Genomic DNA, 24,209 nt, shown 5'->3' on the forward strand with positions numbered 1-24,209 from the left:
CAACAGAAAACAACAACACCCCCCCCAAAAAAAATCAAAAAACTGCTAGATGAAAAGGATTCCTGAATGATATTAGGCTGTCTGAGAGAGTTTTGTAGTGGTACCAGAGACACTTAAAGTCCTGGTCACAAAGAGTCACAAATACTTGTGCACACTTTGAGGGTCAGGACTACCACTGTGTTGATCTGCCACGCAATAAACAAAAGGAGTGGAGTCCACTGGCCAAGATCCCTTCCATCAGTGCTTGATGACCTCTACCTGGTTTCCCCTTTTGTGACTCTCCCTCCATTACAACCCCAGATGGCCTCTGTATGCCACCTTCTTTCATTGCATGTGCCAACCCAGGCAAGTTGGAATTAAATGTGGGTCAGGTAACTATCTGTCTCCATGCCGACTTTCGTATTTCAGTTCTTGTCCATTTTGTGTTTATGCCTCTTACTGCTTTTGGGCCTGAGAATCAAAGCAAGTCACTGCAGCCCTTAAGTACATTATGCACAAAATGTACTTGTTTGAATCTATTATATCAATATTCCATCCTAAAATAGGATAGTGATGCAGACCAGCCAGACAGGCCCAGTCTGTTGCTGCCAGCAATTTCTGCTAATTACAGGAGATGAGGCTTATGATATTATAAGCTGTTGAAGTTGATCAGAAAGGAAGACCTGGGGAAAAGGCCTTACCCTGGAACCTTACAATCCTCTGAAGTGAATTCCCAGCAGAAATTCCCCAAGTGAGTGAAGAAGTGATACAGTGAAACAACAAGAATCATAGCCATTGCCTGAGGGGGCAACCAGGTATCAAGAACTATAATTTCCTGGCCACTTCCTTTGCTGTTTTTGTCTCTGGCCATGTTATTTCCCCTCTCGTGCTCTCAATTCTAAGTCATGAAAAGGTTCGACGTAGTAGTATACTCTCTCCTTATGGATCAGAATATGTTACATTCCATCATTTGTGAAATTTAAAGATCACATAAAGTTCTTTTGTCTGAGGTCTACTGTAAAACTGGTACTAGAATATTTTTATTAGTAGCAGTGTTTGTTTTTAGGAAATAACAGATATTCACCAAGCAACTGTTATGTTGACATCCTGTGCCAGTTGTAGATTTAACTAACAATGTCTTTTTCACATATCTAGCAAACTCTAATGATCAAATAATTTTAAATGTATGATAATAAATTTTCTGTCTTTGGCATCTTTTGAGTGTGTGTGTGTGTGTGTGTGTGTGTGTGTGTGTGTGTTTTGTGTGTGTGTGTGGGTCAACTACTGGAATTGGAAGTTGGATTTGGAGGCCTGGCTTTTACTTTAGTACTCTTTGTTCATGGAACTTATAATTAGCTTGGAATTCCTATAAGCAACAGTTGTGTTTTGTACCACTGAGCACTAATGTGACTGTAAAAAAATAAAGACCAGCGATGCTGTGTATTTTTCAAGCACAGATCTTATTCCTTTCTGCCTCTCGTGGAGTCTGGACCATTTTTATTGATCAATGAATTTTATTTCCAAATAAAAATGTGATATCTCAAGACGTTACTTTCAGAAAGCTACAATACAAAGAGAAATTATGGACAACAAAGAAATTTAAAAAGAATTGATCTTGTTTTGCAGTGAAAAAGAAAGAATGCATGGGACCATCTATTCAAATATACCAGTATTTTCTTCATGCTATTTAATTAATTTCTTTTTAAAGAAAATGTTTGCAGTATTTTATTACTATTCACATTAATTACCAATGTGCCAGTTTCCTATGGAAGTAATAACTTAGCTTTAGAATCCTTCATTTTATATGATGCATTTATTTAAATTTCCAAAACTGAAGATGACTTCAGTTTAGACAGTGTGTCTGGCCAGTAGAGATTCTCAAAATGTGTGGGTCTTTGACTTGTCACTAAGCCAAATGTCCCCATTCAGAGTCCTTTCACAAAAATTCTCTCCAAAGTCAACCAGATAATTTTGCCCTTGACCATTTAAAACTAAAGTCGGCTCTCCTATTTTGCAGAGTCAAAGCAGGGTGTCATTTCCCACCAGGTATGACTCATGACATGAAATCGCAAATGAAAGACTGGCACCATGTTATCTCCTAATCACCTGCCATTAACTTCACCCAACTCTTTTGGCCTTGTACAGGGTAAATACTTTTTCTGTCCTTTGATTAAATAGTGTCTCATAGTATTTCCAAGAGAGCCGTCCCTGGACAAGAAGGTGAAGTATGTTTCTGGGTCCCTGGTCATCTGTAGCACACATGGTACTTTAGTCTCCTGTCAATTTTCTCAGTTCACTAATAATTACACTCAACCCTGGGGTATAAATGAATCTGACTCTTTCCAGTTTGCCACCTAGGTTGTTCCATGAGTCAGATATGGTACACATAAAAACCCTTCTTCCTGGAATTTGCTCAGGAAGAAGCAAGTGTCTCCATCTGGGCTATCTGGAGTCTTTCCTGGAAAAGTATCTTTTTCATTTTCCCAGTGAGAGTGAGACCATCAGGGCATGTCTTAGTACTTTCACCTAAGTACTAAGGGTGAAAGTCAGAGTGAAGCCAAAAGAAGGCTCTGGAAGAAGTGGGGCGAGTTCTGATATATTTTCACTGACACTCTCAGTCCTACCTTCAGACCCACTTCAGAAATTATAAATAAAACCTATATAAGAAGTTGGATCTTATGCCTGTTGCTGCATTGGGGTTAACACACACACACACACACACACACACACACACACGCACTTATTTAAAAATATCTGCTGTCCATTTCCTATGAGTAAGTTAGCAGGTGAGGAATAGGATGGCAGAATATTCATTGTCTAGTAGGAAAGATTGCTATGAATCAAACAAAAATACAAACCCATGTAGCATGCCTACAGTCAGTGCCAGTCCATGGGTCTATAGAACTTGAGATTGTTGTTCGAGGGTTCAGGGCTCAGGAAGATGTGAATTCTGAAGGAAGTGATGATGGAGAATAAGTTTGAAGGCTGAATTGGAGTTAAATAGATGAAAACAAGAAAGTAGAGTGATTTCTAGGAAAAAGTGAAAACTTTCCAGAAGGAAAGAAGAGGTACTTTCTAAGCTCTTCAAGTGGAATGATACTTGATTCAAATGATTTATTTGAATGAGTGGGTGGTCAACCTGGGTGAAGAGATAGGCAAGGGACTGCCTCACACTTCAGTCCTGTTGTGGGACTGAGAAAATTAATGGCCAGGTATTTAAGGATTGTAGTTCACAGTGTTGCAACATTAGGTCTAGGTTTTATAAGATTTTGTAATTTGGTAATTCTTAAATCTGGCTTATATTAAAATTAAAGAAAAGGAGTTAAAGAAAAATAGTATCGCCTGGTTACCATCCTATTCCAGTGGAATCACAGTGCCTGGTGTAGGACTCTGGTTTCCATTTTCAGAGTCCCTCCATGTGATTCTAACATAGAGCTCGTCCTGAGAATGACATCTGTCACTGATGTGTGAGATGAACCTTATGCTAGCACCTGAGATCCACTGGACCAAGCTGATCTGAATGTTACCATGGATCACATTAATAGAAACACAGTTTCTGAACAAGAGAAGGGGCTGCTTTTCCCTGCATCAGACCCAAGACACCTGAAATGTTTGTAGGCTTCTCAGCACTGCACTTAAGGAGGAAGTCAACCAAACACCTATTCCCAAAGGACAGTGAACCAAGTGACAAGTACAGTCTCAACCACAACTGTGAGAAATGATCCACCAGTGCCCAATGTTTAAAGTTTAGTCAAAATAGTTCTTTAAAAAGGATGACTTCATGGGGCTGGGGTTGTGACTCAATGGGAGAGCACTCACCTAGCATGTGTGAGGCACTGGGTTTGATTTTCAGCACTGCATGTAAATAATAAAATAAAGGTCCATCAACATCTAAAATTTTTATTTTTAAAATAAAGGATGACTTCAGAATTCCAATTTTTAGAAATATATTTCAAGGTAAATATATGTCAACCTACCACATACCAGTCTTTGGTGTTGCAAAAGTAGCATCAAATAATACAGTTTAAAATCTTTGCCCCCATGGAGCTTATACTCAAGTGAATAATGAGGTTTTCTGGTTCATGTGATTGTCAAGATCATAATTTTTTTTCATTGTTTGTTCTTAATTAGTTGAACATGACAGGAGAACACATTTTGACCCATTTACACAAATGGAGCATAACTTCCCGTTCCTCTGGCTGTAGGTGGTGCTGAGTCACACCAGTAGTGTAATCATACATGTATGCAGGGTAATAATGTCTGTCTCATTCTACCATCCTTCCCATCCCATCACCCCACTCTCCCTTCACCCACCTCTGCACAATCCAAAGTTCCTTCATTCTTCCCTACCACCCACCTCCCACTATGGATCAGCATCTGCTTATCAGGGAAAACATTCAGCCTTTTATTTTTTTGAGATTGGCTTATTTCACTTAGCATGATATTCTCTAGTTCCATCCATTTACCTGCAAATGCCATAATTTTATTCTTCTTTAAGACTAAGTAATGTTCCATGTGTATATATACCACAATTTCTTTATCCATTCATCTATTGAATGGCACCTAGGTTGATTCCATAGTTTAGCTATTGTGAATTGAGCTGCTATAAACATTGATGTGACTGTGTCTCTGTAGTATGCTGACTTTAAGTCCTTTGGGTATAGATCAAGAAGTGGGATAGCTGGGTCAAATGTGGTTCCATTCCACATTTTCTGAGGAATTTCCATATTGCTTGCAAGAGTGGTTGCACCAATTTGCATTCCCACAAACAATGTATGAATGTACCTTTTTCCCCACATCCTCACCAACAATTATTATTGCTTGTATTCTTGATAATCACCATTCTGACTAGAGTGAGATGAAATTTTAGTTTTGATTTGCATTTCTCTAAGATGATGAACATCTTTTCATATGTTTGTTGATCAATTGCATTTTTTCTTCTGTGAAGTGTCTGTTCAGTTCCTTAGTCCATTTATTGGTTGGGTTTTTTATTTTTTTTCTGGGTGTTAAGTTTTTTGAGTCCTTTATATATCCTGGAGTTTAGTGCTGAATCTGAGGTGCATGTAGTAAAGATTTTTCTCCCACTCTGTAGGCTTTCTCTTCATGTTATTGATTGTTTCTTTTGCTGAGAAGAAGCTTTTTAATTTGGATCCATCCATTTATTCATTCTTAATTTTACTTCTTGCATTTTAGGGGTCTTGTTAAGGAAGTAAGATCCTAAGCTGTCATGATGATGAAGATTTGGGCCTCCTTTTTCTTCTTTTAGGCACAGAGACTCTGTGAATTAAGAGTCACTTTGAATTGAGATAGGGGTTTAATTTCATTTTGCTACATATAGATTTCCATTTTTCCCAGCACCATTTGTTGAATGGGCTCTCTTTTCTCCAATGTATGTTTTTGGTGCCTTTGTTTAGTATGAGATAACAGTATTTATGTGTGTTTGACTCTGTGTCTTCTATTTTTTTACCACTGGTATATAGGTCTATTTTGGTGACAAGACCATGCCATTTTTGTTACTATTGCTCTGTAGTATAGTTTAAGGTCTGGTATCATGATGCCTCCTGCTTCACTCTTTTGCTAAGGATTGCTTTGGCTATTCTGGGTCTCTTATTTTTCCAAATGAATCTCATGATCGCTTTTTCTAGTTCTATGAAGAATGTCATTGGGATTTGAATAGGAATTGCATTAAATCTGTATAACACTTTTGGTAGTAGGACCATTTTGACACTATTAATTATGCCTACCCAAGAGCATGGGAGATCTTTCCATTTTCTAAGGTCTTCTTCAATTTCCTTCTTTAGTGCTCTGTAGTCTTCATATTAGAGGTCTTTCACCTCTTTTGTTAAATTGATTTCCAAGTTTTTCTTTTTAAGGCTATTGTGAATGGGGTAGTAAGATCAGAATTTTTAACTATGTGACTAGCAGCCATAGAACTTATATGTATTATAGCATGGCATATTCCCATTTAATTAAGTAGAAGTCTCTGAAAAGCAAAGAGGTCACCATTTAGGGGAGAATTCCAGCAGGGTTTGTGTGCGTAGAGGGGATTTAAGAACATTCTAGTAAGGAGGAAAAGTCATGACAGGAGGGAGATTGAGGGGTGAGTTCTAGAATCCTTTGCAAAACTGAGATCCAAGTGCTAGAGCATTAAATACTGGCAGCACCCACCTATCTTGAGCACTTACTGTATGCATGTTCCCTGGTGCATTATTTCACAATACTCAACACTCAGAGATGAAGAGAAAGTTAAAATCTTGACTTGTCCAAATATAAAATAAAAATGTGGCAAAAATATAAAATAAAAAAATCTGACTCATTCATTGATGAGAGAGTTGATTTGATGGCAAGACTAGTTCCAAGGTCTTGAGGATCTCAGTACTTTTAAAGGAAGGTTAGTGTAAGATTGCTAGATTTGACACAAAACCAGGAATATCCTTTAGGACTGTACACAATCACATTTGAGATTTTTTCTAGTGCATTGAAATTATTTGTATCTTTATTAGACAAAATGTCTCCCAGTTACCATGTAACTTTACTAAGCCTGGGAACTGTTTTTCAATAGCAAACAGCAAGTTCAAGAAAGTGCATTCCCTTAAGATAATTTTTGGCAAGGTCTGTTAAACAATTCCACATATGATATTGAAAGAACATGACTGACTACCTTTTGGCCTTATTTTCAAGTGTGAAATAACATTTTTAAAAATGAAACGAGCCAAGAAATTGTTCTGGATTTTCCGGCTAACTCAAATGAAGCTGGATGCTATACAGTGCTCTCGGTCTCCAAATACCCACACTGAAGTGGGACACTTAGCAAGACTTGGGGGAGACAATGGCACAGGGTCACTGACTTTCTTATGTGTAAATCCAAACTTGTTTTTCCAGTGATTTGCTTTATTTGATTATCTAAACATTTGTAAACCACTTGAAACTAAGAAATTCTTGAACTACTTCTTTCAGGTTTCTGAAGGAAGCTGGGCACAGCAAATGATGGATGCTGAGTGGTTCTAGAACCACTTTGGCTCTAAGACAAAGGTGATGGAACCCCACCGAGAAATCCCATTCTTTTGGCAGCTCTTTTCTCAACAAGATTTCTTTCCCAACTTCTCTATTTTATTTTGCTGCTCCTGGTTTTCTTTTAGGATGTTGCAGTTACTGAACATAGTTAATGGTCTTCTATTTTTGGAATGGTAATGTGGAGCCCTTCAGGTATTGAGGCAAAGTCCGACTCTATCAATGGCACTTTGCTCAGTCTCACGTAACTGACTGCAGTTCCAGTTGCACTGTTTCCCTTTCCTGTGAGTTAATCTTGAGGAAAGACTTCAGAATTACGTTTAGGGAATAAATGAAAAGTAGCTCTGTGGCTGGTTTAATGTTCCAATAAGACTTCAGGACAATGTCCTGTGTCGAAGGTGATAAGCCTCTACTATGTCAAGGTAAGGTAGCAGGAAACTTCACTCACCTATCAAATGGTTTATTCCAGAACTCAGGTTAGATGTGAAAGCGCAATATTGCACTGAAGTAAAAGGAGGTCTCAGTTTTGCTCCATTAAAAAAGAAAAAAAAAAAAAAAAACTAAACTGAAATTTAGTTTTAGGCGTTGTCATAAACACTATGTGAATCATCTCACTGAATCTTCAACAGTTCTGTAATGTAGATTTTATAATTGTTACCATTTCACAGTGAACAAACCGGGGTCTAGAGAGCTTAAGCAAACTGACTAGTGTTGGTAATTAGAAAGAGGCAAGCTCAGATTTGACGCCAGCCATCTGAGTGTGAGCCTGCACTACTGAGGCTGGAGTATGCCATCTTCCCATATTGTGCTGAAACAGAGAAAGCATACAGAGCAGGAGAGGATTGCCTTTTCTCGTCTCTGCTCTGGCATTAACTGTCTTTGCAATTCTGGACGAGTTATTTCATCTTTCTGGGCTTCAGTATCTCTGTGTAAGATGAAGGTTAGAAACAATTTGGATGGTCTCTGGCGTTCCTTTCAACTCTAAAGTTCTGATTCTATAATTGCATCATGATGTTAGATGCACACATGCACCCCACCACACACACACACACACACGCACACATGCATGTGCACACATACACACACACACATGCACACATGCATGTGGGCACACACACACACACACAAATGCACACATGCATGTGGGCACACACACACACACACAAATGCACACATGCATGTGCACACATACACACACATACACACAACTTCCCAAGGCAAAAACCTAATCTTGCTGAAAGTGCCCACTGCAATTTGATGCTAAACCCCAGATCCCACAGAATCCTATTATTTACAACAGCCCCATAGGAACTCATAACACTTGAAATCTGGTAAGCCAGTTCTTTTAAACAAACAAACAAAAAGATGCTAAAGGAGTTTGATTTTCAGAAGTAAAATGTTAATACCAAAAAAGAAAGAGATAAAACTTGAAATAAATGCTGCTCTCTCTTTAAATGGTCTCTTCTACAATGTTACCTTGACAACTTAGCTTTGATTCTTTAGATATGGGGTTTTCAGTGTGGGAGAAGAGGGGTGTCCTCCTCCTGTGTTCCTGTGTCTTGAGATTTCCTCTTGTTTTATGGAAATAAGAAATGTCAAAGGTAGACCACCACAACATCCAGAGAAGATACACAGGACATCTTGAAGGAGTGTCAGCCAGAAATAATCACAGGTGCACAGGATTAGGATGCATTCTGATTCAAGGTACATTCTTTTCTCGTTTCTGTTTTCTGTCACCATAACACACCATTGCAACAGCCTGTAAAATGCTACATTTTTGGATGAGCACAGTTATAGAGCAACAAAAGTGCCTGAAAAAATAATTGCATTATTTTTAGTGGCTGCTGCGATAGATGTGCATATCAGGTTGAGGGGACAGCTCTCAAGAACTGAACCAGTCTGGAAAGGCTAAAAATATTGTTACCCCTCCAGCAATTGAAATTTTGAGCAAAGACTTAGGAAGCAGCAGGTAGAGAGATCAAATTAGAATTCATATCTCTCCAGCTGTAATAGGTTCGTTATCAAGACCGGCAAGCGCTCAGGGGGCTAACAGGGGTCAGCTGGGGACTCCACGTGGAAGGAGTGAGTTAAAAAGGGGCAGTGTTGAGCAGAAGAAAGGCAGGACTTATCTCCATCATCGAGCACCACCGAGCAGAGCCTGCGTGGAGAATGGCTGAAAAATCAGAATTGGTTCTAGAAGCAGTTTCCTTTCTGTGAGTGTGAGCCCAGCAGAGTCCAGGAGCACTGTTGCAGGGAGCCAGCCTGTGCCTGACACATGTGTTTCCCATTGATAGCTGGAGACAGCCCAGTAGCTGTGAGTCGGCCTGACAAAGCCAGATTGAAGTACAGACAGAGTACGGTTTCAAAGCAGTCAGAAAAAGAACGAGAATGCTGTTCAGGAAATTCTTCAGGCATGGGCAGGGACTTGGCCGCTGTTCTGCAGTTGGAAAATCTGACTGGGGCCGCTTGTGAAGACAGGCAGGGCCTGCTCACACTCAGCGGGCTGAGTGACCGCCTCCTTCCCAGCAGCTCGGTCTCCACACACCCCCGGAACCGGGACAAGGGCGATTTCCATCGGCAGCTTTGTCAAACAGACAAGAGAGGTAGGGTCCCGCTCAGCTCCTGCGTTTCCACGCCGCTCTTCACTGGCTAAGTCCTCCGCCTGCTGTTGGCGGGCGCTGAGTGTTGTGTGCCTGTGTGTTAATTAACAAGTCATAACTCGGTCGCTTGAGCTTTTGGTGTGGAGTTCTAATCTTTGCTCGCCCCAGCCTCCTCCAAGTCTGACTTGAGCAGAGCAGAGGCACTTTTCAAAGTTGGGATTTAGCTGGTAACGCTGTTGTGTGAAGGAAAGTATGTGAATTCCTTGTGTGTCACCCTGCTCCAACCATCTGTAACTTTTCCTTTCTGCCTGGAAGGACAGCTCGCTGGCAGGAAAGATGATTTTTAAATGAAATTGTCTGTGTTCTTTGCTTCACAAGAGTTTTAAGAGGGGCGTTTCTAGCAGAAAATGGCTCTCGTTTTTGGAGGGAATCAGTTTGAAGTTTCTATTTTGGATCACACTTGCGGAGTGTAAGAGCAGATGTGTGTGCGTGAGTTCCTGGCTTTTATTTTTGTCTGGGATTTTGACTGTCATATCAGAGTCGATTGTCAGTGATATATTTACCTAGAAATATGCTGGATTATAATTTTGTTTCTATAATCGTTCCAGTTTTTCTCAGTAGAAGAAGTAACTTGCAGTTTTACTCTCAAAAAATAATTCCATATTTTATAAGGGACAACAAAATCAGAACAGTGGTTGACTCAAAGTTATTGTTAAAAGGTGGAGACATAATGGTGTGAATTTAATCAATTTGATTTTGTACCTAAATAAATATAGTGCTTTAAAACAATCAGATGCTTAATAATTCTCAACAGAGCAGGGAGTCTCAGTTTTCCTCTTCAATTTTGGGTCTTCTTTCCGTATATGAGCTATATTGTAATATAGGATTTTCCTCTCATAGGAAAACTATATTACTATTTCCATGTTTAATATTTAGAAGACACTCGATACAATACTACTGCATTTAAAAGACTGGCTCTGCTCAGATAAAGCTGGGCTGAACCTCATTAGTGCTTTACAATTATTGGCTGAGCAGTCTGTGGCAAGGTGGTATTTTCCAAAGGGGTCTTGGCCAAGAGTCTGCTCAGTCCAAGAGGTGAATGGATGAATTCTTGAATAGTTTTTAGGTACCCCAAAAGTTATACCTTATAGTGTGAATCTCTGTGAAAACGAGTGTGAGTTCACATTAGTATTCTGAAATCTCTAAACAAGTAGCTCACAGTCAACAGTGAAGTGAAGGGTGAATAAATAGTAAAGTCTGGGGCTTCTCAGTTCTTACTCTGTATGGGACTAGGGTCCACAGGCAGAAGTTCCTCCTGTTGGTAGAAGATCAGGTTGATTAGACAGTGATTTTGTTTTCTCTACAGTTTTGTATGTGGGGAATATAATTGGATAGGACTGGCAATAGGATTTCTTAATCTAAGAAACGACTCACAAGTGTTTCCTTTGGTAACCTTGTATTCGGGTAGGGTGTAATGGGGTGGTGTGGAAACTGCAGGGCTCCCTCCAAGGAAGGGAGGGCAGTTAGAAGCCTGTGACTTTTTTTCTAATGCCAAGACAGATAAGGAGTTGCCATGAACCACTGCCAGTGCAATGGGAGACTCCAGTGAGCTCAAATGTCATAGCCTCTAAATTTAGTGCACATCAAGTGCTCATCAGAAAGAGGCGTGAAATAGCAACTCCAGGTTACAGGATTATGAAGAACAGTGCCAAAAGCTTGAAAGAAAGTTTGTATTTTTTTCTCTTTTAGAAATAACGGAGGGGACCAGGGCCGGGAGTGTAGCTCAGTGGTAGAACGCTTGCCTAGCATATGCAAGGCCCTGGGTTCTATTCCAACTACCAGAAAATGGGAGGGGACAGAATCAAGTTCCCTTGACATTTGAGAGAGGAAAAAAAAAAAAAAAAGAGGAGAAAGAACATAGGAGAGAATAAATCCAGGATAGAGGTGGAGGCAGTAAGGAGAGAGGCTCGCCACGCCACTCACTGGGCACTGAGCGTGGAGGAAGAAGACCCTTGTAATAACTGAAAGGCACCTGGTAGAATCAGTGCAGACCACCAGATACTGGTCTACTGGGCTTAGAGTTTGCAGGTAAACCATGACCTCAGTGCACAGGACTGTTTTACCCCTTCAAAACAGGCTTGCCTTGCTGTGCCTTCTGGAAGTAATCAGAAGGCACATTTTATATGAATAGCATCACTCAAGGGCTCAGATTTCCTAAGCAGGGCGGGAACGGGCACTTAGACCTTATTTTTAACCCGGATTTGTTCCTTGTAGAGATGCTCTTGCTCCGGGCGTTGAGTGAAGGGACCAGGTGGAGATGAGTGACTGACTGCAGTGAGCCAAGCTAGTTCACAGCCCGCCATGGCCCCTTTATGAAGACAAACTTAGGGAATAAAGTATAGGACTTTCTATGCTTAGTCTGATGAAGAAATTTCTTTAATTGCATAATTTATTTATTTTTTTACTTTTTAAAAAATCTCCAAGGGTGTGTGACACATTGTTGGTCATATTTGCAGTCTCTAAAGAAACAACCAATAGGATAGATAGGTATGTAAGAGGAGATTTATTATGGGAATTGGCTCACATAATCATGGAGGCCAAAAAGTCCCATGATATTAATCTGCAAGCTGGAAATCTAGGAAAGCCAGGATGTAATTCAGTTTGAGTCCCAAGGCCTGGACTCCAGAAGAGCTGATGGTGTAATTCCCATTTGGAGACCTAAGACCTAAGTTAGCAGGAGGATTGGGGGCGGGGCGGGAAGCACTGATTGAACTTGAGCCCCAAAGCCAGGAAATTGAAAGTCTGAGGGCAGGAGAAGATGCGCTTTATGAGGTGCTGTTTCTGGCCAGATGTGGTTTTATAGAAGAAAGTCTGCAGGAATCCAGGAGGGAATGGACTTAGGAACACTCCTATCTGAGTGTCTGCTGTAGCCCAGCCACTTTTGTTTTATATATTGGAGTTTTGCAAGAGATTTCATTGGAAAGGAGAGTTTTGATGTATTCTCAGTGAAGATTGCATTTGACTGCAAGCTATTCACCCGCTACTCCAAGAAGTCTAAACATAAAAGGACTCAGTTTTTGTGCATATGGATGTAGATCAGCCTTTCACAGTCCAGGACCCTGGCAATGGCAGAGCCTTGTCCTGGGGATCAGAGCTTCCCCTCTGCTCTTCAGTACTTGAGCTCAACTCCTATTCTTCTCTTCAGGTATCATGTTCAAGCCAGGGCAAAAGAGGTAGGATATGAAGGGAAAGCTATTCCTTCTCTTGACCTTAACTCCTTTAATCACAGAGGATATGCCTTTCCCTTTAGACCAGTTCTCAAGGCTCAGCACACACAGACAGAATTGGGTCACAAGCCCACTGTCAGACACTGGTTTCAGGGAGGAATATTACCATGACTGGTTTAAGTCAGCCCTATTTCGCCCTCTGAGTCTCAAGTAGGAACCCACAAATTTGGATCAAAGGTTTCTTCCTAATAATGAACATCATTTTTCTATTAGCAGTTGAGATCAGGGAAGATATATGGGGGTAGCAATGGGTGGTATCAGCCACAAATGCTTAAATATTTTACAAAAGTTCATTTGCAAATCCATTTGAAAAACTCCTCTAATATTTCATTTCTTCCTTCATAAAGAAGTAGACATGGAGACCAGAAGAGACATGTCTTTTGCCTAAGGAGCATGGGCAGTCCAGGACAAAGCAGTCCAGGGAAGAACAGATGTTATGTATGTTGGCTCAGTGATGTTAGCTGAGGGAGACTTTGGAGACTGTGCTAGACAAAGTGACATTGTAGTAGAAACTTAGTATTAGAAGATCCCTCAGAAATCACCTGATCTCATAATTTCTCAAAATCCACTGAATCTGAGATTGGAGTTGCAGAATTCTTGTATTTTTGAAAACTCCCCTGATGATTCTGTTGAAGCCAAGCAGATACTGGTTTACAGAACCAGGTCTGTTAAACATGGTTGTGGGTGAATTGCTCATCTACTTCATTGATCCCTCTGTGACAGATGCCAGTCAGATGTGATGGTGAAGCCTTCAGTGATGTCGAGTGTGCCTACATGTTAGGACAGCCAGGGCTGTGGTTTCCCCTCTCAGACCTTGTTGCCTTCACCCAGTTGTGATTTTCGGTACTTTGCAATGACATCCTGCCCTTGTCATTGACTATCGAGTCACATCTGAGGATAGTGATGGTACTCTGCACAAAAGTGGGCTTGGCTTTCAGTTTCTTGGGATTGGCTTATGTCACTTAGCATGATATTTTCCAATTCCAACCAGTTGTGGATATGATACATAATGGGGGTGGGGGTGAGAGAAGAATGGAGGAACTTTAGATTACATAGAGGGAAATGAGAGGGAGGAGGGGGCGGGGGTGTGGAAGATGGTGGAATGAGACAGACATCATTACCCTATGTACATGTATGATTACAAATATGGTATGAATCTACATCGTGTACAACCATAGAAATGAGAAATTGTGCTCCGTTTGTGTGCAATGAATCGAAATGCAGTCTGTAAAAATAAAAAATAAAAATAATTTTTTAATAAAAGTGGGCTTGGGAGATAGCATAAATGTAGAGGTTTCAGAAATGTTGGTATAGATCCCAACTCCATGACTCTCTAGATCTCAGTTTTAAAATAGTATAGGGTGCCTCTCAGGTGTTTTCTCTTTCTTAAGACATGTGATGCTTATAATTGCAAAGGCCCATCCTTTCTTTAAGAATTTCTGTCTTCCTTTCCCAAGACTGGGCATCTTGAATTCTATCACCCATCTCTCCTAGACTCTTCTGCTTACCCTCCTCTGAAACACTGCAGCTAATCTCATCCTGACAAAACTATGGTCCTCAGAGCTCAAGACAGTCCCCTGAGAATTTGCATCTCCCATGAGCAGGACACAGATGTCCCGAAGAGGAAGAGTGTAACTGTGAGGGAGAAGTACAGCAAACAAGGGTGGCCAGTGGGTGATCTTACCCCAGAAGACTGATAGTACAGTAGCTGAGTTCAGGCTCACAGGCAGACACTGTGGGGATCTGGGTGGTCTCAGGCTGATTTCATCATCCTCATGTTCCCAATTTTCTATGAGATCCACTTCACATTGTGTATTGTGAGATTGTGTTCATAATGCTCTTAGCATGATGCCTTGTGATCAGAAAGCACCTAAATATTTCAGATATCTACAGAGTTCATGTTAACTGAGATAGCACAAGGCAAACAGAATAGAATAGGGGGATGAAGGTAATAATATGAAGAGCTAAGGCAGGCAGTGAAGAAGAGAATATTGCACAGGTTGCTTTATTTTTCCGTGCTGCCTGAATTTCTCTACAGATTCTGATGTCCCCTTTTTTTCCCGCCTATGCTGCCACAGAGAAAGGTGACTGTCTTTATTATTGTTTCAAATTCCTGTTGCAGAGTGTGAACTGTCTCATATAAAGGAAGCCATGTAAGCTGTGGCCCCTGACCTGCCTCTCAGAGAGGTCTGCAAGACTGGGGAGGAACATGTCACCATGGTTCACTAAGTGTATATATCCTGTAAGATTGGTTTGCTCGAGGATCTTTGCTGGTGGTTGTACTAATGGAGCTCAGGGTGTGTAGGTGGATGTGAATGCAGTTGCTTTATTCTTCTTTCTTAACTGATAAAGCAATGGCACCTATTAAAGTGAGCACAATTCCCTGATAAAAAAAACTGTATTGCCAGGGATTAGAAACTCCCTCCTCATTCAGACTGCTTTCCCTTGCCAGGGTGATAGGATCAGACTCTCTGGTGAGCACCCTGACTTCCAAATGATACATTCAGAATGCCCGTAGCCCCTGCTGCTACTTGCCAGGATTGAAATCTTCAGCCACTGAAACTGCTTTCATTGAACGCGGAGTAAATATGTATCAGGGTTACCTCCCCTCTCCAAGCAGATCATTCGACAACATCCTGCTGTACTCACTTGGATTGGGGTGGTAGTACTGGGCATGGTGTATTTAATGAAAGAAGATGGCTTAAGGACAGAGACAGCTGCAGGGCAGAGCCAGGCTGTTTTCATTTTGTTCCAGTTTCTACTTTCTTTCTGTGATCTCTCTAGTTCTTTCTCTCTATTTACTTATTCTGGTCCATTTATCTACTGGGAGTTTCTTTCCTCTCTCTCCTTCAGTATGTGCTTACCAGAGTCGTTATCTTCTTCCCTCCAGGGGTTGAAGTTGGTGATAGACCAGAGGCTGTACAGCATTAATTTTTTATCATGTCACGACAGACATTAACTTGTAAAGCTGGCTGTGTCCTTCAAACGTCTATTCCCTCATTTCTGTGACTGACAGAGATGCTCCTGATGTTTCCCAGATGGGGGTTCCAAATAGGTCACAAACCAGCAATCCAAGGGCTGGCGGAATGGTGAATTTTGGTTCCCAAAGTATGTGTGTGTGTTTGATTTAGTTACAAGGCATTGAAACACCCTAAGATAGCCTGACAAAAAGTCTACATGTCTGGATTTTTCAAGAAAAGCTAAAAATGGGCACCATGATTTCTCATGATGTTGTTGTGGGTTTGGACACTTGTTTCTTTGAGTGGCTATGTTCCCTCGTTCATTGATCTCACCTTTCCGATCTCTAGACATTCAACTTTGTCAACTGTTTTATTTGAAAGTTTCTCAGTGGAATCCCAGAAGGAAGACAGTTATTTGAGAGAGTATTTTCTTGGTCCTCCCTAGGGTGGTATACATAGTACCATTATAGATGCACAGGAGAGAAACTGGGGCATATTGAGTCATGGCTTAATTCTCTGAGATCATCCAGATGGGTTAACCATCAGTGGAAGAGCTACTGGAGGACAACGTGGCAGCCAAGAGCATGGGTCTCAAAGTAAGATGTTTGTAATGACCACCTCAGTGAATTGTAGCTAGAGTCAAAAGTTTGAATGTGGTAGAAATCACAACAGTCACTGGCTTTGGGTGTGGGGACTGCATAAGAAAGGGCACAAGGGAACTTTCTATGGTGATAGAAACTTTTGCTACTTTCTTTGAATACTGTTTACAAAGAAGTACAGATTTGTAAAACACATTTGAGCTGTAAGTTAATATCTATCTGTATGTCCCTGGAGGTCAATTATAGCTTGATAGATATATACACCCATACCTAAAAGCAGGCAAAGTGCTTATCAAAGTGCATAATAACTTTAAGCTATTCTTATCATGCTTGTTTGATTTAAAAAGATAAAATGACTAAAAATGGGATGAACTTTTCCTTTGACCACAGATTTCATTTCCAGCATCTGAGAACATAGGTAAATAGCTAAAGACCCATGCCAAACAATTGTCAAGGGAGAATCTATTGGATCAATGCTAATTTTATGGAACTATTGAATCACTGTAGAAGGATGTGCCTAATTTGCTATAGCTGTTTTTCATGATGCTGTAAAAATTCATGTGTTTTGGAGACAAATCAAACATTTTTTATTTCCTGGGAGAAAAATACCTTTACTTAAAATAACATGCACCCTGACTGAATTACAATAGTTGTCCGGTAATTATTCAATAATGTATCTTACAAGTAATATCCATGTTGAGAAATTCTGGCTACAACAATTATAAAAATAGGTCTTTAATTAGTAATTGGGCTGTTCTGGCTAATGATTCACGTATATCTGGGAACATTTCTCATGAGAATTGAGAGAACCACTTTTTCAGCCAGACTTTCTGGATTCAGATCCCTGCAATGCCTTTAACAAGCCTAGTAACTTTGGACAGTCTACTTAATCTTTCAGTTTCACAGTTACCTCAGCAGTAAAATAAGAATAATGACAATTTCTGCCTTACAATCATGTCTTTGAGGATTAAATAAGTAAAATATTTGTGTCTGTCACATAGTACCATCATGCAATTGTTACAATTTACGTATGTTTTATATTAGAAAGCTGATAGTTTTGTTGATTGTGTGTGTGTGTGTGTGTGTGTGTGTGTGTGTGTGCGTGTTGTTCCAAAGGCATGTGTGGTAGTTGGAAAAAGTCATGTAAAAAACCAGAACTGAGGTGCAGAAGACAGCCTGGAATTTCTGGGAGAAGGGCTCATTTTCAGTTAAGTCGACTGTGGTTTTGTCAGTAAGTTACTCTGTGACCTTGATTAAGTCACCTCACCTCTTTGATCCTCATTTTCTCATCTGCTAAACAAGGACTTTGACATTTCCTTCAAGTCTTTGTATCTCATTTTTATGATTCTATGTGAGTCGTGTTCATTGTTATTTGATTACCTACCTCGGTGCCCACGTCACAGGAGAGCTGTGACAGCTGCTCTGTGACTGTCATTATCTGGTTCTGGGCAGAATCCTCCACGGGGACTTGGAAGCATTGGCCCTGTACAATGCAGGGCAGTGGGCTTGATGAAAAGAGTCATAGATGTGCCCACCATGGGGCCAACACAGCATTTTTGCATGTGAAAATGACATCGATAAATCTATGATCAAGTGTAAGAGTGTCTGGTTTCAGCAAGCTCGGTTCACACATCCATTTCTGGTCCTTACCTTGCATCGTCAAGGGACAGTATAGAATAACATCTCTGAGTTTTATATAGAGCCAAGTCTTCAGTAACACTTGAGATTCTTCAGGTCTTTGCTCAAATGTTACCTTTATATGAAGACAACCCCTCTTCCATTTTTAGAGTTTGTCTTTTTCCCAAAGAATACTTCCCCTATCATAAATCTAATTTTCATGTCTCTTATCTGCTTCTGCTACTTACCAGTGCCATGAGATCAAGGGTCTTGGTTTTTGCTCTTTGATGCATCCCAATTTCCAATAGCAATGCTATGAGAGGACCTGAAAGAAAACACCTACTGGCAGGTGCTGGTAGTGTTCATGCACATTTAAATGCATCCCTCACTAAACATACCTCCATGGGAATTCTAAAAGCCTTGCATTGCATCATATTCAGGAAAAGCTAGGTCTCTGCTTCACTCTCAGTATGTAGTTGTAAGAAAATCAGGAATTTGGATTTGAGTTCAAACCCTAACTGACCTCCTTGCTAGGGGTTCTTGAGAATATTTCTGTATTCCTCAGAACCACCGTTTCCTCATTCATGAAATGGTTTTAATGATATGGATTCCCCTGAGTATTATCAGGAAAGGATTCATTCATAGATCTGATAATACCTGATACAAAGACGTATGTATCGGTCTTTCTGTCTAGAGCTATTTTAATAGCATCCCACACTTCTGCAATTCCAGGATGGCAAGAATCAATGTCCAGAATGACAGTGACTATCTTCCAGTTCATCAGAGATAAGAATTTTAAACAAATACAAGGCACCTGTTCATAATACTGAGAGATGGAAGACATTTGTGCCTGAAGGCCCAGCCCTTTCCCCACTAGATTTCAGATTCATTTCTAAGGCCTTTGTAACACCGTCCTCGAGTCTCATATGCGTTTGAAATTTAACAGAACCGTCTACCTGCCTGCCCCACTAGCACTCCACTCCCTCTGCCCTTTTAGCCGCCCTTCCCGTCTGGCCCCACCATCCAGCTGGCTGTTAGGCAGAACCCTGGCATCCTCCTTGACTCCTGTTCTTTTCTCACGCCTAGTGAATCCTATTGTCTGTACTGGTTCGGTAGATTCCATCCACAGCGACTCTTCACTACCACCCGTCTCTATGCAAGTCTGGGCCACTTAGCCTACTGTCTATGCTTCCATTCTCATCCCCCACAGCCTAAGCCCTACAGAACAGCCAGTGGCCCCAATGTGGAAGTGTGATCATCTGGTCCTTCTGCCTTAATTCCTCACAATCCGAATCCTACCTAAGCTTTCTACTTTAACTCACGAGACCCTGCACACACATTCCATACTACCTGTACCAAGGTTTATTTTCACTTTTCCCTGTCTGATCTATTAACAACATTCCAGGGCCTTGGCACTTGCTGGTCCTGTTTCCTCCTCCTGGGAGCCTCCCCAGATGTCCCCTGCTGTACTAACTCATTTGAGGCTTTTTTTCCCCTCAAATGTCTCCACTACAGAAAGACAGTTCCCTGACGGGAGCACCCCAGCATAAATAACTCCTCAAGAGTATCTTCTGGGGCTGGGGAGGTAGCTCAGCTGGTAGAGTGCTTGCCTTGCAAGCCCAAGGCCCTGAGTTTGATCCCCAGTACCGCAAAAAGAATGTCTTCTGCTGCTTCACATTTTTCTTCACAAGACTGCTTTCCAAGAATAAGTGTAAGAAGACACCTGTTCCTTGGTTTACCTGTTTATTGTTTCCTCCACGAATACATCCCAGAGGAGGGGTAGTCTGTGTTGTTACTGTTGAATGTCTGCTGTGAGCACCTGGTAGGCCCCTGCGAGAGTTGATTGGTTTATATAATCACGGTGACAAAACTTCTGAGAACAGGTTCAGTGGTCGTCTCTAAGGAGTCAGTTGTTACTTCTCTCATATCCGTATGATTTTATGTAGTCTACCTGTGTAAAAAATTAATTTTATCACTTACCAATTTTAAGTGAACCAAATTTAGATCAGTTTGTTAAAAACAAAACAAAAAACCCTCTTATTTGTGTAAAATCAATCTCTCTCTCTCTCTCTCTCTATATATATATATATACACTCACTCTCACACTCGCTCTCACACTCGCTCTCACACTCGCTCTCACACTCGCTCTCACACTCGCTCTCACACTCGCTCTCACACTCGCTCTCACACTCGCTCTCACACTCTTACACACTCACTCTCTCACACTCTCTCTCCCTCTCACACACACACACACACACACACACACACACGTTTTGAACATACACATGTTTCTGGAACCCTAGGCCAGAACCCTTACTCTGTGGCTCCCAACAGGAAAGGAATTAATTTTTCAGGGAAGCCTAAAGAGAAGAAGCAGGGGCCCAGCACTCTAAGCACCTTAAGTATGATATGGGGGAAGAACAAAGATGAGGAGCAGGGGCAGGGTGTGTGTTGGTTACTTGACCAATCACTCTTGGTCAAACAGGGCTGGTTGGTCATTATTGGGGGGGGTTCTGCTGGCTCTGGAGGAATTGCTTTTGCATGGGGAGGGGTGGTGATTGGATTCCTATCATGAGATGATTTCTCCTGCTTGGTGGGGGGAAGCCTGTGGAGCTCACAGCTTTGGGGGCAGCCTCCCTTCTCTTCACAGCAATTTGTTTCCAGGACTTAGTCTTCATGACCTCTTAAACACTTACTCTTTCTTGGTGTCCTCAGTCTTGATGGAGACAAAGGCTAGGTAAATTTGGGGTTAGTCATCCTCTTGTTACCAATTTTTGGATAGACACTCCTTAAATACTTAACATGCTTATGTACAGAGCTGGGCAGGAATCTGACGCAGTTGAAGGAGGCACAGGAGACAGCTAGCTGCAGGCTCAGATAGTCAGTACTTTCTTGCAGAAGCAATTTTTAAATTCCTGCTATGTGTGTTCAATATCTGTATAAGAACTTTTAAAAACCCACTAAAGTGGTTGCCTCTATGAGAAGCATGAAGGTGTGATGAGATTATTTTTTTAATGGGTGCTTTTCTAATTTTCAGTAAAAGTTGCTCAGTTCTGAATGCACTTGAATACTTATAAAGTTAAATAAAATATGAGATGACTTTAAAATGAATCCAAATATTCATTCAAAAAGAAAATACCATTCATAGGATATAAAAAGTCATTTACTTTTCTGGATGAATTTACTAAGAAAAAAATTTGTTATATCAAAACTAAAACAATGGGTTGGTTACAGTTTTCTAAATCGTGCCAGACCTTAGAAATCTAAGACTTACTACTTGTATGGATGACTGAATGAAAACAACCCTTGAAAGTAAAGAGTTTTAAATCAGAAACCACAAATGAACATGGCTGAAAGAAGACTATTTTTGTGCCAAGATAATCTAAAATAGTTCAGATTCCACAATAAACTAGAAACTGTAACAAGCCTGTAAGGGGACTTATGCCTGCCATTTTTATGAACTGATTACAATTGTGTAATTGCATAATTCATGTTTACTTTTCTGTTTACCAGAAATTTCAACATGGAATATCACCAAAGCACCCTAGCTCACTTGGCATGTGTCCTATGTCTTATTCTAAGCCAGATAACATGGTTATTAGTCCTTCTGTATTTTTCTCTAATTCTTGTAACTATTAGGTGCCGTATAATGGTGCTCTAGTCTCTTTCTTCAAATGCGTGTCTTACCCTCTCCTCTGAGCTTGGTCAGTTCCAACCCTTATGCACTTGGCATGAACATCAGGACATAGTGCTTGTGTGGTCTCCACTGGAAAACTTGTATCCCTTCTCGGTCCCGCCGGAATTGCCACCTTGTCAGAATAACCTTCCGTGACCAGAGTGGGTCACATTCTAGTGTCTATTGTAGGACCCCTTTTCCTTCTTCTCCAGTGTGTGACTTTATTTTTAATGGTTTTCATCTGTTTTCCCATTTGTTCTTCCCTTCTCCCATTAAATTGGGAGCTTGATAGAAGCAGAAATAAGATCAATCTCATCCTTTTTGCAAGTGACGGGGAATTCCCTTTAAAAGTAGATTTGTGCTTTGCCGTGGTTCTTTCCTCCCTGGTGTATGACTGAACAGAGAAATGCACTCTTTCGCTCTCGTGTTCCTTGATGGAATGCATATTGCAACACCTGATGGAGAACAGAGTCAAGCAAGCATTAGAAAGTAGCCCGCCAATGCCTCCTTGTTCTTAACTCTGCTCTATTACTAGAGCTGACCAAGGTCCAAACTGAAGAAAGGTCATCGGAAAACTCCATGTGGCATTGATGTGTCTTTCAACAGTTTACTAATTCAGAAAACAATCATCCCTGAAAATATAACACATTCTTGTACAGCAGATTGATAATGCGGTTGATCTATTTGCCAGGTAGCTCTCTTATTTGGACCTGGGAGGTTTTCTGTCTTCTAAAAGACCTGCTAGAACTTGAACCACAGAATGCATACACAAAACGCGGGCTTCTATCAGTATTAGGCTAGAATGTGTACTTGGGCTCACAGTAGTACAGCAGCTGTGTTTCTGCCCCATGAACTTCTATCGTGCCCCATCTACCCGTGAAATGTAGGAAGAGGGCAAGGAAAGATTTTTGTAGTGTGTTTGATGTCTATGAGATAGACAAAGGTGGGGAGCACTGTATAAACTCAGTGACGCCCAGAGTATGATCAGGCCAGTCTCTTTGTTGGGCTGTCAAAACTTGTCAAAGAAATGCTGTCACTCCTATGAATCTCACTGTGGCTTCCATAATTAGAGGGACAGTGGCTACAAGGTGTAGGTACCACTTACTCTGGTCCTAATTCAAGGGTCATTGTAACAGCTTCCTGTGGAGGGGTGACGTGTTCCAGGTTATGAGGCTCCTGTAATTGATGCTGGCCCTGATGAGGTTATTGAAGAAAGCTGTATAAGCTTCAGAAAGTCACAAGCGGTTGGCAGTGGCTGCAGTGACCGAAGTGAGACAGGGTCATAGCCAAGAAGAATGTTCACCAGTCCAAGTCATTAAACAGAGCCTTTCCTTAAGGCTGTAGTAATTAACTAACATGGGCCCTTGATTCTGTAATGCTGTGTGATCCCAAGTGTGAGCATTTGAATGTCTGAGCCCATGAGGTTGGAGCTCCCAAAACCATTATCTAGTCATATGCCCACCCAGAGTGACCTTCTTTGGAAACTCCACATCTACTATGTTTGACAATTAGCCTGGGAACATGGGAGGTTATATTATAACATAGCCTTAATTACTGATAGTTTATTCCTATCCTATGGCAAAGCAATAGAAAGTTTTGCTATGTTCTTTCTCTGGGAAATATAATCCTATTGCATTTTGTGTACAAGGAACAGATTATCCTTAAGTCAACTGGATTGATTCATAGACAGGTGAACACTGAAAATAGACTCATGAAGGAGGAGAGCTGTGCTTTGGATTTAAGCCTACTTAGTATTGGTAAAATGTGTGTGTCTTTGGCTAGGCACAGTGGTGTACATCTCCATTCCTTTATTCTTGATATTACAGCAAATGTTTATTTCCTACTAGACAATGTACCCTGTCATTTAACATTGACTTGATTTTTCATTCATTCATTGAGTAAATGCATGCTTATGTGACACATTTTAGGTGCTACTGGAGTTTGAAGAGGTTTTAGATACTTCAAAGAGTTGACCCTGTGTTCACAGATGACATATATGAATGTTAAAAAAAATCCTATAAGACAGTTTTAAAGAAGTGCTTTAAAGACTGATGGAAATTACCATCATTCTATGATTCTTAGAAGACAAGCATGTTTGGAAATTGACTCCTTTTAAAATTCACCCTCAGAGATGCAAGAGAGTCTCCTAGGGAGTGTATTATACTGGTTGAGATTAATTTTGCTGAATTATTTAACTGTGGGGAGCATTTTGGATGCATATTATTACAGAGGGTGGGAAAAATTATAATCATCAAACACAAATGTTTGTTTTGTTACTCTGACAGACTAGACACTGCTATATACTTCCTAAAATTGTAAATGAGATATTCATTCCTTTGGTTCCTATACTGCTGTGATGTTTCATGGTCTTCTCTGTAGAATCTGAACTTCTTACTGTGGTCTCCAAGGTCCAGGATCAGCTGACTTCAGGCACCTTTTCCAAGTCCATTTCTTGTCTGTCCCTACTTTACCTGTGCCAC

At 40.8% G+C, this 24,209-nt stretch overlaps 1 protein-coding gene across 6 annotated transcripts in view; it reads left to right on the top strand.

Moving 5' to 3' along the window:
- Nucleotides 1-24,209, top strand: part of Sgcd (sarcoglycan delta) — a 592,128-nt gene that overhangs the window by 180,701 nt on the left and 387,218 nt on the right. Inside the window, exon 1 of one of the 6 annotated variants that reach the window (XM_047556180.1) lies at nucleotides 9,196-9,593. The exons of 4 other annotated variants lie outside the window; for them this stretch is intronic. The gene's annotated coding sequence lies outside the window, so the exon portion shown is untranslated. Of the gene's footprint in view, nucleotides 1-9,195; nucleotides 9,594-9,726; nucleotides 9,841-24,209 lie in introns of those variants that run through there. One more of the 6 variants, XM_047556183.1, reaches the window with a different exon arrangement.

This window comes from Sciurus carolinensis, chromosome 6 (assembly GCF_902686445.1).
Source record: "Sciurus carolinensis chromosome 6, mSciCar1.2, whole genome shotgun sequence".
Classification (NCBI taxonomy): Eukaryota; Metazoa; Chordata; class Mammalia; order Rodentia; family Sciuridae; genus Sciurus; species Sciurus carolinensis.